The sequence below is a fragment of the Cnephaeus nilssonii genome (assembly GCF_951640355.1).
Source record: "Cnephaeus nilssonii genome assembly, chromosome: 14".
In the NCBI taxonomy this organism is placed as follows: Eukaryota; Metazoa; Chordata; class Mammalia; order Chiroptera; family Vespertilionidae; genus Cnephaeus; species Cnephaeus nilssonii.
The window spans coordinates 42,661,942-42,677,589 of NC_137085.1; the positions used below are offsets into that span (position 1 = coordinate 42,661,942).

Here is a 15,648-nt window from a genome sequence, read left to right on the forward strand (position 1 = left end):
AATTAAAATGTCCCACATTTGACAGAGTTGAATAGGATTGGAGTAAAATTTGTGAGAAAATCACAGTTTTAAAAGAAAAGCCAACATTTTCTTATTGAAATTTCAGGAGAAACAGTTTTATTTCTTTTTTTCCCCCTTTGTTTTTCTTCTCTCTTTTTTTTTTCTTTTGTGATCCAATCCCAAATTCACAATTACAAAAAATTTATTTGTCCAAAACATATAGTAAATTTGAGTCTTCTAAATTGGGATATAGACTTACATTTAAATTTCTTATATAACTTTTTTTAAAATAATACAACTGCAAAAAAAAAAAAAAAGTACTCTCCTCCCTGTGTGAGTCTTGATAGTTTTCAGTTTTTAACACTTTACATCTATATTGAAATCTTTCTATTCAAAATCACTTTTCACAAAAACAGTGATAAACCGCTACATTTGTAATTGAAACTTAGCACATTATTTATTACTGGGGACTCCTTATTAAAGTAGGTTTTAGTACAGTGCTTAATCAATTTAAAATATCATAAATATGCTCAGTGATGCTCTTGCAAGTGACTATAGCACCAATGGAAATATTATATGTTCTAAAGGAAACCTCCCATAAGCCACTTTACTGTGAATTTCAAAATTAAATAAATAAAGAATTGCTTGAGCGTGTGATACTGTAGCTGTCCTTGGATAAGCTGGAGTTGAATAGGAGAGGATAAGTTAGACTAGAGTAATGAGATCAGCAACAATGGGTATGGGTTCAAAGAGATTGTGTCAGCTACTTGTTTATTGACTTAGAAACAACCACAAGCTTAACGTGGTGCTCATTATGATACAGACAGAATTAAAATTAGGCAGCGATACATAGGTTGCTGTTAATTTCTGCTGCTTCATACAATAGGGAAGGGTCAGAAAAAATTTGATTTTGAAAACTCTCATGATTGTCAAAAATAGACCTAGACACCTCAGTAGAATCTTTGGAATGCAAAAGGTGGTTTATTTGAAACCCTGTGGTTAATTACAATATCATTATTCAAATCCCAATTGTGATTTATAAAAAGTAGTCAAGGATAGGAATTATACCTGTGGCTCTGATTCAAAATTATTTATAATAATTCACATCCATTCAGAAAATTACTAGAAATTTGTCTATGAGCTCTTTAACCAGAATATTATTTCTACCTTATGCACAGGGTCCTGAATTTAGTAAGTGTTCAGTAAATGCTTGCTATGCTATTCCGACTAGCCCTGTGGGTAAATAGAACAGAATGAGGAACCACAAGGAAAACAGCAGGAATGGTGAGATTGACCAAAATGCCTTTGTCATTGACCAAAATTCCTCATAGTTTTTTAAACTCTTGTTACTCTATTTCCTCTCTGTTAACTTATTCATTAATTTAAGCATTCATTCACTCAAACCACTTTGAGCCTATTCTCTGCTCCAAGTATCAGGTATACACTCTCTAATCCTAGGAGATTAGGAAAGACAGAGAAAAAAAAACACACACACACAAGAAAAAATATATAATCATCATTAGAATAAATAATAAGAATAAAAATAATGATGGCATATACTTGGGAAGAATATACTATTCCAGAGTGACACCACTAGGTGAATAGAAATTTCATTTTTCTTTGAGAAATCACTGTATTCACTGATTGGTATTCACTGATTTGCCAAAAAAGCACTGTGATATTTAAAACAGGTCAGAAACCTCTTAACCCAAAGAAGAAACTACCAGAGAAAACACGTTTTGAAAAAAAAAAAAAAGTGAAGATAATAGGATCTTAAATGTCATAATTGTCCTTCATTAGCTTAAAAACAGCAACAAAGAATCTTGCTTTAAAATATGTCTTTCTAGACCAAAGCATGGCCTATTATTGATGCAGAACCTTTCTATTCACTCTTTTTAAAGGCAGCAGAGCTTGGGGAAGATTGTAGATGTTAGAGCCCACTCCAAGAAACAAGTGTGAATTCATCCTCTGCCACACATTTTTTATGTGAACTTGGAAAATTTATTTAACCCCTTAGAGCCTCATTTTTGTAAGCATTTTAGTTGAAACACACCACAAAAAAATTGCTAAAATATCTATGTATAGGCCGATGAATTATCACCAAAAGAAATCTGCGTAGTCACCACCCAAATCAAGGCATGGACCATTTCCGGCTCACCAGAATCCCCTCCTGGGCCTCCTCCAATCACTTCCCCTCCAGGGTAACTACTCTCTTGACTTCTAACACTACAGTTAAGTGTTGAACCCTCTTTATACTTATGGGATCAAATCATATGTATTGTTTGGTGTCTATCTTCTTTCACTGAGACGCATTTCTTTATCTGTAAAATGGGGGAAATGCCCATTGTACACTGTGGTTGTGATCATGACGCTGGAGTTATGGGGCCCAACCATTTGCCAGAAAAGGTGACTATTTTATTCTACCTAGTTTGGTGGACATTTAATAGACCTGACTTTGCCTTGAGGTCTATGGTTTAAAAACGGCCCATAATCCTGGCGTTTAAATCTTCTCTTCTCTATGCTGTTTTCTCCTGTGGAGTAGAGAGCAGTTCCTTCTTCATTCATTTCCAAGCAGGTTCAATTGGTTTGTGCCCCAAAAGATCACAGAGGTGACCCAAGCAAGTTTTCAGAGATAATAATTACAACTAATCTTTTCTGAGGACTCATTACATGGCAGGCATTCAACTTAACACCTCACGTACATTAGCTCATTGACTTGTCATTACAGCTGAATGAGGAAGGTATATTATCCCCATTGTAGAGATGAGGCCAGAAAGACTTGAAAATTTACCCGACCAGTAAGAGATGGCATGAGGATTCCAACCTGGGCCGTTGTCTCCAGAACAACAGGAAGTGGATTGTTAACTGCCGATGTGCAGGCCCCTGATGCAGGCAGATCCTGTCCTCTTTTACTGCAGTTCTGTAGGAAAGCTTATCACCTATAGATTTCAACTTGCTATTGGAGAGGTTCTTGGCTTAAAAAAAAATAATGGTCAAGTCTATTAACACTCTCCCCTCTAAACTTAATAGGAAATGTCCTCAGTATCTATTATTTAATAGAGTTTGGAGGACATAGGCCACCAAAATGCCTCATTAAAAGCCCTAAAATTTAAAGCCCAAATCTATTTTATTGGTGTTACCTGTGCACTAGAGCATATCATGTTATCTGGGAAAATGCCTTAGGGGACTTTAGTGCCCTCTCTAGTTCTACTGCCGTTTCCTTCTTTTTATTTTTACCTATTTTATTATTTTCAATTATTGCCCAATAATCACAGCCCTGTAGAGTCATTCTATGATGCTCCTTCAGAAATCTAGAGAGCCTCTGTGTAAACCCACTGCCAAGTTTAATCCTGCGAATGCTGGTAAGAGGAGCTATTTGGATTATTACATATAATAAATCCTCTTATACAGCATTATTTAGTATTTCTCAGTTTACAAAAACCAAACCAACAAATACTTATTTAGTGCCTTTTTTACACTCTATACCATGCTAGGGACTGTGGATAAAACAAGAAAATGATATGAGCTCTTTAACCCCTTCCTCAGAGTACTTAAAATCTAGTTGGGGAGGAGGACAAAAATGTAACCACAGAAAGTTAAATATTAGTTCAAAGCAGCAGAAATGTCATAATACTGCCTGTGAGTAAGAGGGCTTCTAAGGTGGTCTTGACTAATTACTAGAGCTTCCAGAGAAAGCAGAAACTGCTTGGTCAGAAAAGAGGTGGGACCAAAGGCACTCCTGGAGGGTGAGCAGGGTCTACAGAGTTGACTGAAACACCCTGGCTGAGAAAATGGTTAAAATTCTTTAACCAAGAATTCAAAAGACGAGGACACATAGGTTAGAGGTGAATGTGTTTGTTTCCTATGGCTGCTGTAACAAACTACCATCAATTTAGTGGATTAAGACAATACATATCCATTATCTAATAGTTCTGTAGGTCAGAAGTCTGGAATGGGGCTTAGGGGCTAAAATCAAGGAATCGGCAGAGCTCTGGGGGAGAATCTTACCTAGGCTTTTCCAGCTTCCAGAGGCCACCTGCATTCCTTGGCCCATGGCCCCATCCTTCATCTTCAGAGCACGTCACTGCAATCTCTGCTTATATCATCTCGTCTTATTCTCTGACTCAGACCCTCCTGCCTTCCTCTTATAAGGGCTCTGTGATTATATTGGCCCCACTGGAATAAGCAATAGTTATTTTTCTCATCTCTAAACTAACTTAATTACATCTGCAAGTTCCCTTCTGCCAGGTAAGGTAACATAGTCACAGGTTCTGGGGAATTAGAAGCTGGTCATGTGTGGGGAGACATTATTCTGTAAACTGCAAGTCAGCACTATATTGAGGAGGTTTTTGTGTGTAGACTTTGAAGTTTATCCTGCACAACATGAAACCATTGACCATTTCAGTCTGAAGAGTGACATGAGCAAAGCATGAAGCAAAAGACAGAGCAATGGTCAGAAAAGCATAGAGGCAAGGGGACCAGTGTGTGTGTGTGTGTGTGTGTGTGTGTGTGTGTGTGTGTGTGTGTGTGTGTGTGTTTGTTCTACATAGTTATTTGCTTAACCATGGGGAAGCAGCCACCTGAAGAGGCCCAAGAGTTTCCTGCCACCCAGGATTCCTGCTGGAGCAGGCTAATATGGAAGTATTTTGGTTTCCGAGGAATCAGCATCAGGCTTTGGGAGAGCTGGGAACTACCTCTCCAGACAACCTTCCAGGTGTCCCGAAGGAGTCTCCATTCTTAAGGAGATGAAAAGAAAAAAAGTAGTCTGTGATGAGCAATTATACAAGCGGCACTGAACTCCCAGAGACTGTTACTATGGATGGCAGGGACTGTCATGTGGGAGCAGCCGGGAGAAGTGATTTGATTAACAACAAGCCTGAGTGGTGTGCAGAGCAGAGCTGAGATGCTATTCATTAACTCTTCCTCTCTGTCGTTTGCCCTTTCCACAGTGTCCAGAATTTGAAATATCTTGTCACACACAGTGAGCTTTGGTTCAGACACTACTGTATTGGAGGTAGGTGTAGGTATGGTTCAACATGGATGTAAAATTAGGAGGGGAAAAAAGACGAAAGCCCAAGCATCAAATGAATTAGCAGATTTGCAGTGGACCAAGAGATTTTTAGGGGAGTTCTCACGATTATACAGGCGAAGGCTGGAGTTGCTTCTCTGGAAAAACAAATTCAGATAGTTCAGGAGAGAGCAAGGCCAAATGGTTTAGCAACTCATTTGGGGGTCCTGTCATCCGTAGAGTTGCTTATCTAGGGTAAAGCAACCAAGACGGATCAGATAGCTGCCTACTAAGACTTGATTACATGGAATTTTCAGAAAAGTGCGTGTTTTCTGCATTGGGAGAGAAAATTATCATGTTGGTGTTCAGTCTCTGAGGACTTACAATACAGTCTGAAGGGATGCGCGTTATGAAATGAAACATTTCCCTGTTTCCAAGGCGAAAGGTGCGACAGTTATTTTGGTGGTGTTTAACTATATGATGTTCAACAGCAAAGACAGAGCCCCAGAAATGAGCCCAGAAGTCTCTGAGGGAAAACATAAATATTCAGCTGTGCTTTTAAACACTTGCTATTTTCTTTCTTAATTCTGTTTACCTTTTAAACAACAACAAACAGAAGCCAAAAACTTGGCAGAGGGCTGCCTTTTTAAGGAGAATGTATTCTTTGACTGCCAAGTGAACATGCCTCTCTTTTTTACTTGGTTTTCACTTTTTTTTTTTTTCATTAAAAAGTAACAATTCCCATTTCATTCATTCAAGAACATTGTGCCCTTCAGCCATCAAGAGTACTCAGACTTCGGAATGGGAGGGTCCCAAAGAGGACAAGTTAAGGACTGTGTTTATTACTATCATCATCATTGTTATATGATTGCATTAAATCTTCTCTATTGACAGAAGCAGGCAATTCAGGGTATGGGGCATCAGAAATACACTATATTGAGGAAAACATATGCATAAAAAATAATGACTATACAATATAATAAGACATTTGTACTTAAAAATTACTGTTAGAGTATTTTTATTATCAAGGGAGATAACCTCTAGTGAATTTGTACTCGGGTTTGCCACCTTTAAAGAGTCCCTTACCCATTCAGAAAACTGGTAGACTGCAAAGCAGCAGCAGCCTATGCTTTTTGAACCTGTTTTCCATGCTTTGGGCCCTGGAGTCACATAGTAGTCACAGTGGTAATCGGGGAGAGATCCCAAGAGGAAGGTGACTTCACGTCAGTGATCTCCTGCTACCTGATGTCCCTTCTGTACTTCGTCTGGAAGTCACAAGGCTCCATGTCTAGTTATGTGTCTCATGCATGCTGTTCCTGATCTCTGGTTGTTAAACCCTCTTCCCTATACACCCAGAGAATATCTCTGGAGAAGAGTATTTTAAAGGTGAAGCACGATCTTTTTTATATAACATTCCTTTACAGAGGCAAAAGCTTGGCAAGAGCGCTAGAGAACTGGAGGGGGACTTTTATATTAAAGCCTGTTTCCTCAATGTAAAAAGTCCCACCTCTCCCTATTGATGATGTTTGTCTAAACACCACAGACAAGATGAACTTTTGGAAAATTGGAGGAAAGGTGAGCAGGCCAGCTGCTGGGTTTAAAAACTTTGGGCAGAGTACTTGAATTACTTCAAGGTTTAGAGAAACTGAGAGGAATGAGTATTTATTGACCAACTGTGAGTCAAGCACTCTGCTTAAGTAATTTGGCATACTCCATTTGGCATACTCTTCAAAATCAACTGTGAAAAGGAAGGATTTGTAAGATATTACCCCAAAACATAATTGTTGCACAACCACTGGGTGGTGAAGCTGGAGTTTGAATTCGGCCCTTTTGACCCCAGAACACTTTCCACCTCAGTGATAAGAACCCCTGGGCAGGCAGTGACACATAGCAGGTGCTTCATTAATGCTTATTAGATCTAAACGGGTCAAGTGTTCTGCTCTTAAGTTGACTTTGTCACCGCATTTACACACGAGTGTAGTTTAAACCTAATGAACAAAATTAACGATGAGCAAAATAGATCCAGAGACATAGAATCATGGAACAGACTGACGAATCTCAGAGGGAAGGCAGGAGTCAGGCGGTGAACCAAAGAACTTCTATGCATATATTCATAATCCATGGATACAGACAATAGTAGTGTGGTGAAGGCCTGGGTGGGGGCAGGGTGGAGGGGGTCAATGGGGCGGAAAAAAGGGAACATCTGTAATACTTTCAATAATGAAGATAAATTTAAAAATAAATAAAAAGCATTTGCATTAAAAATAAAACTTCAATCCTAACTTGTCATGCCACACCTGGGGACATGGCACAGGAGGCGGGTGACATGGAAGATGGGCAGCTTTCGGACTTGGATTTGACATGAGATTGCACCAAGTGACAGCCTGATGCAGGTGCCAAAAGCACTAGGTGGGGATGGTGCAGCAAGGCCCTTCCAAGGCACTGCAGCAGCCTGAGCCCCAGCATCACAGTGCCGGCCTATGAAAGGCGTGGACTCAGGAGAAGAGAGAGTTTTTTCGATTCAGATGATGCCATCAACAGAAATGTTTTAAACTCCCCTCTCAAACCAGAGCCTTTTCCATTTGGCCAGAGCAGCCAGAAATGGCCTTTCTGCTGGAGGGGAGAAGGTTAACAACATGTAGGGTGCTTGCTGCAGGAGCAGAATCAAGATGCAGTGGTTGCTGAACTTGGTATCTTGGAAATGGAAGGCACTATTGACAAAAGCAGGCAATCAGGGACCTACAGTTATTTGCTTGCTAAGAAACTCAAGAGGAAGTTTCAAGAACAGACATAAGAATTAGACAAAGAGATAGATGAATATATGTGTGGTGGCAAGAAAAATGGGCTCCAAGGAAGAGGGAAATGGGCAAGGTCACCTCGAGAGGAAATGACCTGACAAAGTCAGACTTGGGGACAGACTAGAAATGAACTGTAAAGGCCAGAATGAGATCACAGAGGATGATTCTCTGGGAGAAAGTGGCTGATGAAGTTTCTTTCAGGTTGTAGGATCTAAAGAAAGATCTGATAGCCAAGTAGTGAGTATAATTGGGAACAGAAAGGCAATTGAACTTCTGATGGAAACTGCTGGAGTTGAACAGAATGGTGGCTTTTTTATAATGAACTAGAGGCCTGGTGTACGAAATTCATGCACTTGGGGTGGAGGGGGGGGTCCCCTAAGCCCAGCCGCGCCCTCTCACAGTCCAGGAGCCCTCAAGAGATGTCCGACTGATGGCTTCAGTCAGACATCCTTAGCGCTGCTGCAGAGGTGGGAGAGGCTCCCGCCACTGCCACTGCGTTTGCCAGCTGTGAGCCCGGCTTCTGGCTGAGCACTGCTCTCCCTGTGGGAATGCACTGACCACCAGGGGGCAGCTCCTGTGTTGAGCGTCTGCCCCCTGGTGGTGAGTGCACATCATAGCGACCGGTTGTTCCACCGTCGGGCTGAAACCGGCTCTCCAACATCCCCCGAGGGGTCCTGGATTGCAAGAGGGTGCAGGCCAGGCCAAGGGACCTCACCGGTGCATGATCGGGGTGGGGAGGAATGCAGGAGGTTGGCCAGCTGGAGGAACTGCTGGAGGGCTCCAGGGCGTGTCTGGCCCATCTGATCAGCCAGACCCCAGCAGCAAGCTAACCTACCGGTCAGAGTGTCTGCCCTTTGGTGGTCAGTGCACATCATAGCAACTGGTCGACCAGTCAACTGTCTGCCCCTGGTGGTCAGTGCACGTCATAGCAAGCAGTTGAGTGGCCTTAGCATATCATTAGTATATTATACTTTGATTGGTTGAATGGCCGACTGGACAACCAGACACTTAGCATATTAGTCTTTTATTATATAGGATGGTAGGAAGAACGCCAGGTGTTTTCCCAAATCTCCTGAAAAAATCCTAGTATCAGTGAGGAACAAATTAAGGACATTTTTGTCCAGCCCGCATGGCTCAGTGATTGAGCATTGACCTGTGAACCAGGAGGTCATAGTTTGATTCCTGATCAGGGCACATGCCCAGGTGGTGATCTTGGTCTCAGTGTGGGATGTGCAGGAGGCAGCCAATCAATGATTCTCTCTCATCTTTGATGTTTCTATCCCCCCTCTACCTCTCCCTCTCCCTGAAGTCAATAAAAATACATTTTTTAAAAAAGGAAAATAAATTAAAGCTATTTTCTACATTGAAAATCAAAAGAGTATGAAAACACAAAAGCTGCTAGGAAGAGGAGGACACAGTTTTTGAGGGAAAGAGGAAACAAGCTATTAAAAGTCTAAATTTTCAAGATGATAATACATCATGAGAAGCTATTGCAAGTTTCACAAATGAGGCCCTGGCCTCTCCTGATGAGTCATAGGAAGGACATGGAGAAACAAAGTTGGATGCAGAGGAAGCCATTAAGGTTGATGATTCTTATGATTTGGACATTTATTAGTACATTTTGAGGAATAAACCTTTCTAAAATAACACTAATAAACCATTTTCTACTGAAAAAATACAACTTCAAAACTTAGAAGAATTGTTAATGTAAGAAGTAAATCATTAAAACTGTCATTTATTTAGGTATGCAGTGCATATCGATACATACATATGCATCCATATCTTTAGTCAACACTACGTTTCTACAAACTTTCAACACTTAGTCTATCTTTGCTTTTAAGTGCTTGCTACAGCTAATCTATTTACTTTGCTGACCTATTACAATTTTATATTTTTCCTTATTTATTTTCCTATTTAAAATTTACTACCCTTAGGTGAAAATGTTGAATTAATAGAAACCAATGCTTTCTGGGGTTAAAAATGGGCATTTCTCTTAGTAGAGTCTTAGCTATATTTATTGACATCATTAAAAAAAGAAGTTTAATCCTAAGAGCTATCCAAATTCTCCATTTACTCATATATGATCTGTTACTCTCAGCATTACCAATTCCTATATCTTTATTCTAAAAAGCATATCTTTGAGTAGGCAAACATTTATGCTCTTCTGCTTCTTAGTCCGGTGCCCTTCAAACTAGTTAAATTAGAATCTTGGGAGTTCCTCTGATATGAAAACTCATTTAGTAGGTATTATACCACTGACTAATTGGTATTGTCCACAGATAGGCCATTCGAGATAGTGATATATTATCACTCCCATTATTATTATACTTTTCCAGTATACCAAATATATTAGATGCCAAATAACAATCATAGAGTTTCCCCTCCAATGATTTTGCAGTTACCCATTGAGCTTGTTATATTAATTTGAAGAATGGAATTCAAAGCATTGACAAAGACTTGGATTCTATTCACAGAAAAGAGCCGTGGTGACTCAGAATTAACGGGGCTTATCCTATAGAAAAGATTCCCAGATCAAGAAACATACTTGTAGAGAGTTGTCATCATACTTGATGAGAGAGTAGCATACTGTCAGACATCCTGGAATAGCAATGGTCAAAAATCTTGGATTCCAGTCCTAGCACATTCCCCGATTTTCTGTGTGACCTCAAATAAATCACTTAACCTCTCTGGGTCTCAAATTACCCATATATAAAATGAGGAAATCTAATGCCATGCCATTCAAGTTATAAAATTACTATGAAGATCATATGGAATGATATATATGTATATATGAATTGATAAAGTATTAAGAACTACAAATATTAACTGCTACTGCAATTATCATTATACATCCATGTGGGATAGTCAAGAAAATCCCAAGACAGGAGTATGAAGTATAAACAAGAATAAAAATAATTGGATGAGACAAGGGAACTAAATAAGGCTGAAAAAGAATCTTCATTCTTTCTGTAATCTCTTCTGTAACACAGAAGCAGCCTCCAAAAAAGACTAGCCCCTAGCTGTTTAAAAAAAAATGTGTTAGCTAAAGGCAGAGGGGTATTGCACAGGTAAAGGAGGAATGTGAGGAATGTTTTCAGCCACTCTAAGTACTTTGAGCAGGGAAGAATATAATACAGGGGACCAGAGGCTGATATAACTGTTGGGAGGGCTGCGGAAGTAAAGGTCCAGGAAAAATACTGCTGGTTTTCAGGAACTGTGGAAGTACAGGAAACACAGAGAAACTATTGATGATCTTGTCTACAACTTCCAAGTGACTCACAGGTGCTTACCTAGACAGCCTATGGCAAAGTCTCCAAAGGCATCTGTCAGTGTTCACCTGGCTGCTTCTCTTCTGTGCTCATGTTTCCTGCAAGTAATTTCCATTGACATCATTCCTATTGGAACCTAGCTGGCAAGGGGTCCCAGGAAGAGGAATCCCAGACGTCTCCCCAAGGATGAGGAGCGATGCATAGTTGACCAGAGACCAACTGACACATTACTGCTCTTCAGAACCCTTTCTGTGATACCACTTGGATGAAAACACTAATGTTACAAACTGAGGATTCCAAACGTTACATCAGAGGTATTTGAGAGTGGGAAATGAGACTTTATTCCTGTATTCTGATATGTTATCCTGTTTCCACAGTTCAAAGATTTCAGTGATTAGGAGTTGCAACATTAATTTAATAAATAAGACCTTAAAAATACATAAAAGGTACATGTCAAAAGTAGACTTGCCCCTTAATCACTATTGATAATAATGTAAAGATCAGACTTAAGAAAATATGTTCCTGCAATTTAGGGGGTCCTAGTGGAAGGAAGTTGGAAATCCTCATTTTCAACCAGTGTGCCACAAAAAATTTTAAAACATGTAACATCTGACTAGTCAGGGACATTGACCGCTTTTCCCTTAGATTGTCAAATTAATAAATGACAACAGCCAACCCAACAATAGCCATCTGGTGTAAATGAATCAAAATTGTACCTATTTATGTCAGATTGGCAAAACATATATTTTTTGGTATGCCACAGAATTTTAGTAATTAGTTGATGTGTACCATGAAATGAAAAAGGTTGAAAATTGCTGCTCTACACATCTATATTTTAGCTTAAAAAAAAATTGGGTCAAGGTCAAGGCATTTCTCTCTATCACCAAAGAGGCCTGGTGGACATGCTTACAGATATTATATTGGTCACTGAGTTATGGGAGTGATGGAGTGTTTCACTGTCCACAGCAGAGAAGGAAGGAGGAAGACAGACCGTCACAGTCTCTCTCTTTACATGAATTTCCTTATAATATACTAGGCAGGGGTAGCTCATTTTGTTTTCTTTTGGGTTCCTTCTGCTCCCTTCTGACCTTTGTACCCAGAGTGGAAGTGGTTCACTTTCTTCTGGAAGAAATGTAGTCTTTTATTGGTATTTCTTATGGGGGATGCTATTTCTTCAGGGATGTTCCTGATGCCCTGGCCTCAGAAGACCTATGCAGAAGGCATTGCAGAAAAAGTTGTTTCCTCAAACTTCCTCTTTGAGCTCTCAGCTGGCTCTGGATGAGAGCTTTGGAGAAGCATGCTGAGATCTGAGATTTGGGCTTGGCCACCATGGCCCCTCAGTTGGCTCTGGCTCTAGATCTCTTTCAATGGACCCTTTTAGGCCAGAAGGGTTCTACCTGGGCCCCCTCCCAGTTCACTGGAGAGTTCTGCATTGGAGTTTAGGGGGTATATGTGCGATTTCCTTTGAGATTTGGTGAAGAGCAATGGCCAATTTATGACCTAAGTTCTTAGGTTCTTAGCCAAATTCTGTAGTAATCTTCCTTTGTTTTGAATAATACCATTATTGTTGCCTACAAAATATATCCTAAAAATTAGCATAAAATCAGTGTTGAGCAGTGAGCATATATTGTCTACTATTAGGAGAAATCTGCACACTGCTGCCCACTGTATCTTGGTATTGGAGTCACCAAGGAAGAGACAGTGTGGTCAAGCACTGGCTGGAATAGCACTTTACTCACATAGAGAAGAAACAGAGCAAGACCAGCCTCAGTAATAGGTGCCAGTCGCCCATGGCCAGCAGCCACATGCTGGCCTGCATACACTCCAGTTGTGCCACAGAACAAAGGACCCCATCCCCTCCCAACAAGGGACAGATATAGCAATGGAGTTGGCCAGTTGCCATATGAAGCATATACTTATGCGGAACAAAGGAGTACACATTGAGCCTGAAACAAAGACATTTCCCACACAAGGTTATAAGTCCTCCACAGGCTATGGGCACTTCTAATTTCCTTTCTGATAAGAAAGTACTCTAGGCCCAAGGCCCATTCTTATGCTGCTTAGAGGGGGTTGGAAAACTGCATGCATAATCAGGATTCTAAAAAAAATAGATTTTCTGTTTCTGAAGACAGTATGTATGTGCTCATGAGAAACAATTTTAAAAAGCTTGACAATTTCAGATTCTTTCTGGAAATGATATCATATTGTTACTTTAACTGAGGTTTTTGTTGTTTTTCTTTCCGGGTTTTGTTTGTTTTGAAACTAGAAGATTCCCACAATAATCTTCTACAGGGCTGACTGGTTCATTCTGATGTAGGTTTTACTTTGAAAGAATGTCTGCAGACACCATGCCTGTCACAGATGCTAACACGGTAGCTTCTCATCAGAGCCTCACCTGCTTAGGTGACCCTGAGAAGTGGAAACACTTTGAAAGAGAAAGACCATTACATGGAACATTCTCAGGCAAACTCCTCACCATGGGCAAATAAAAAAGAATGGTGGGGTATGTCCTAAACCTTGTTTTTCATTTGTGCTATGTAAGTTCTACTGAGTAGCAATGAAACATTTTGGGTCCTACAGCTATAGACCACCATTCAAATTTTGCCACTATACCCTCTTCAGCAGAAAAGAAGCACCTAATTTTGAGGCTGTTTTCATGTTATTTGGGTCAGTAGAGAAATCATTTTCCAGCACTTGGCAGAGTTGCAGGGGGGCGGGGGGGGGGGGGAACGGTGTGAATGCCTTATCACTTGTCACTTCCTGGCTTGAAAGTTCCTTTAATGGTTCACCCTTACTTTCTGGATAAGGTCCAAAGTTTTTCACATGGTTCTACTAGGCCTTTCAGCGACTGGTTACAGACTCACCTCCAATGATCTACCACAGGCTTTCTTCATTACAGCCTCAGGGAGCTATTGCCATTTTCCCCAACACTGATGCTCCCTGCATGGCCTCAGATCTTTCCCTTTTCCTCCTCACTCCCTATTCAATCTTCCAGATGAATTTCTACTTAACCTTAAAGGGAATACATTTTAAGCATTTCCAGAAATTGGCCATGTCTTATTCATGTTCAAATTCCTAGTGCCTATCAGAGAGCTGGTATATGAGAGGAGTTCAAAACAATCTGACAATCAGTGTGTCTGAAATGAACATTATAATTGTACATTTTCCTTATTATCTTTATCCTAATGTCAAGTCTTCTGCTTATGTAATGTGAGCAATCATTAGAAATTGTTCATTTAATTTTTGTGAAATCTCACTAGCAAGAGTCTTTTTGGCCATTACAAAAGTCCCTAGTTAGAGCTATATTATGAATTCCACATTAAAAAATGTCCTAACATAACATTTAGGAATTCAACATAATGCAGTTATAGGTGCAAGACCATCCCCTATCTACAGGTTCAGGCTGAAGATGAGCAATAAAAATTTGCTACTAAAGAAAAATAGGCTTTCATGAGTGCCACAAGTTCATCAGAGATTAAAGTCTTCGTTGAAAGACAGTAAGCAAATCTTTTAAGGAAGAAATTTAGGCTCATTGATGGTTAGGAGAATGGTGCTTTTCTGTTCCTGGTATTGCATTTGTTTTCTGGAGGTGGAATCAAGCCTGCTTGGATCCTGGATACCAGGGAGCCCCATGACCTTGAACATTTTGGTCTGCCCGGGAGCAGCCATTTTAGGACAGTCAGCCTTGGGGTTTAGAGGAAAGCTTTGTTGAACTGATCAGAAATTCCAGAAGGCTGAAATGCAGTGAAAGAAGGGATGGCTCATTTGAATGTTTATTAGTAGGTTGGTTTGTTTAAATAGAATTCCATTCTCATTACCAAAACACTTGTCATGTAGAACGGTAATAGGATGCAGGAAAACAACAAGCAGGCTTTCCAGAAGAAATTCCATTTGCTCTGCAAAATCTGTATTTTCCTGAAAGTTACTTCAGAGACATAAGAACAGACTGTAGCAGAAATATTACCAATAAGCTTCACTGCCCCTGACTTATGCAAACAATAATACTTACGTTCTGTCCTGTTTCTGAAATTCTAAAAAGATTATAATGATACAATATGTCTGATTTATAGAGTGTGTTTAGTGAGGAAGAGCTAGCAATATAATAGAATCAAATTAAATTGAATGTTGTTATATTTTAATAGAGTTTGTTTACTTCCTAGGGTTGTACCTATTTTTCCCTTGAACTTTTACATACATAATATATACATCGACATTTATAACAAGCTTCTCTAATCCATAATTTGATTACTTACAGGATAACAGAGTTCTCTCACAATACTATTTATAATAATAAAAGCATAATATGCTAATTAGACCAAACGTCCTTCCGGACAAATCCAGGGCTGTGAGGGAAGCCCAGGTCCCGGGTGCCTGCCATTGGCCTGAGGGAAACCGGTGCTGGCAGCCGGTAGAAGGAAGGCCTACTCTTGCACGAATTTCGTGCATCGGGCCTCTAGTATATTTTTAATTACCTTGGTCATATGGTTTTCTGATTTAGACTTATTATATGGAAATGAAAATTGCTCAAGAAGTTTATCATCATTATTTGTTGACATTCTACATATCTCCCATT

The 15,648-nt window shown here is 39.9% G+C and overlaps 1 protein-coding gene and 1 pseudogene across 6 annotated transcripts in view; both read left to right on the forward strand.

Moving 5' to 3' along the window:
* The window catches only part of TRPM3 (transient receptor potential cation channel subfamily M member 3), a 444,564-nt gene that overhangs the window by 125,316 nt on the left and 303,600 nt on the right, over positions 1–15,648 (forward strand). The window lies entirely within an intron of this gene.
* LOC307111088 (phosphorylated adapter RNA export protein-like) lies at positions 7,314–8,133 on the forward strand (annotated as a pseudogene). Its single transcript has one exon. The product of its transcript is annotated as a phosphorylated adapter RNA export protein-like (transcript).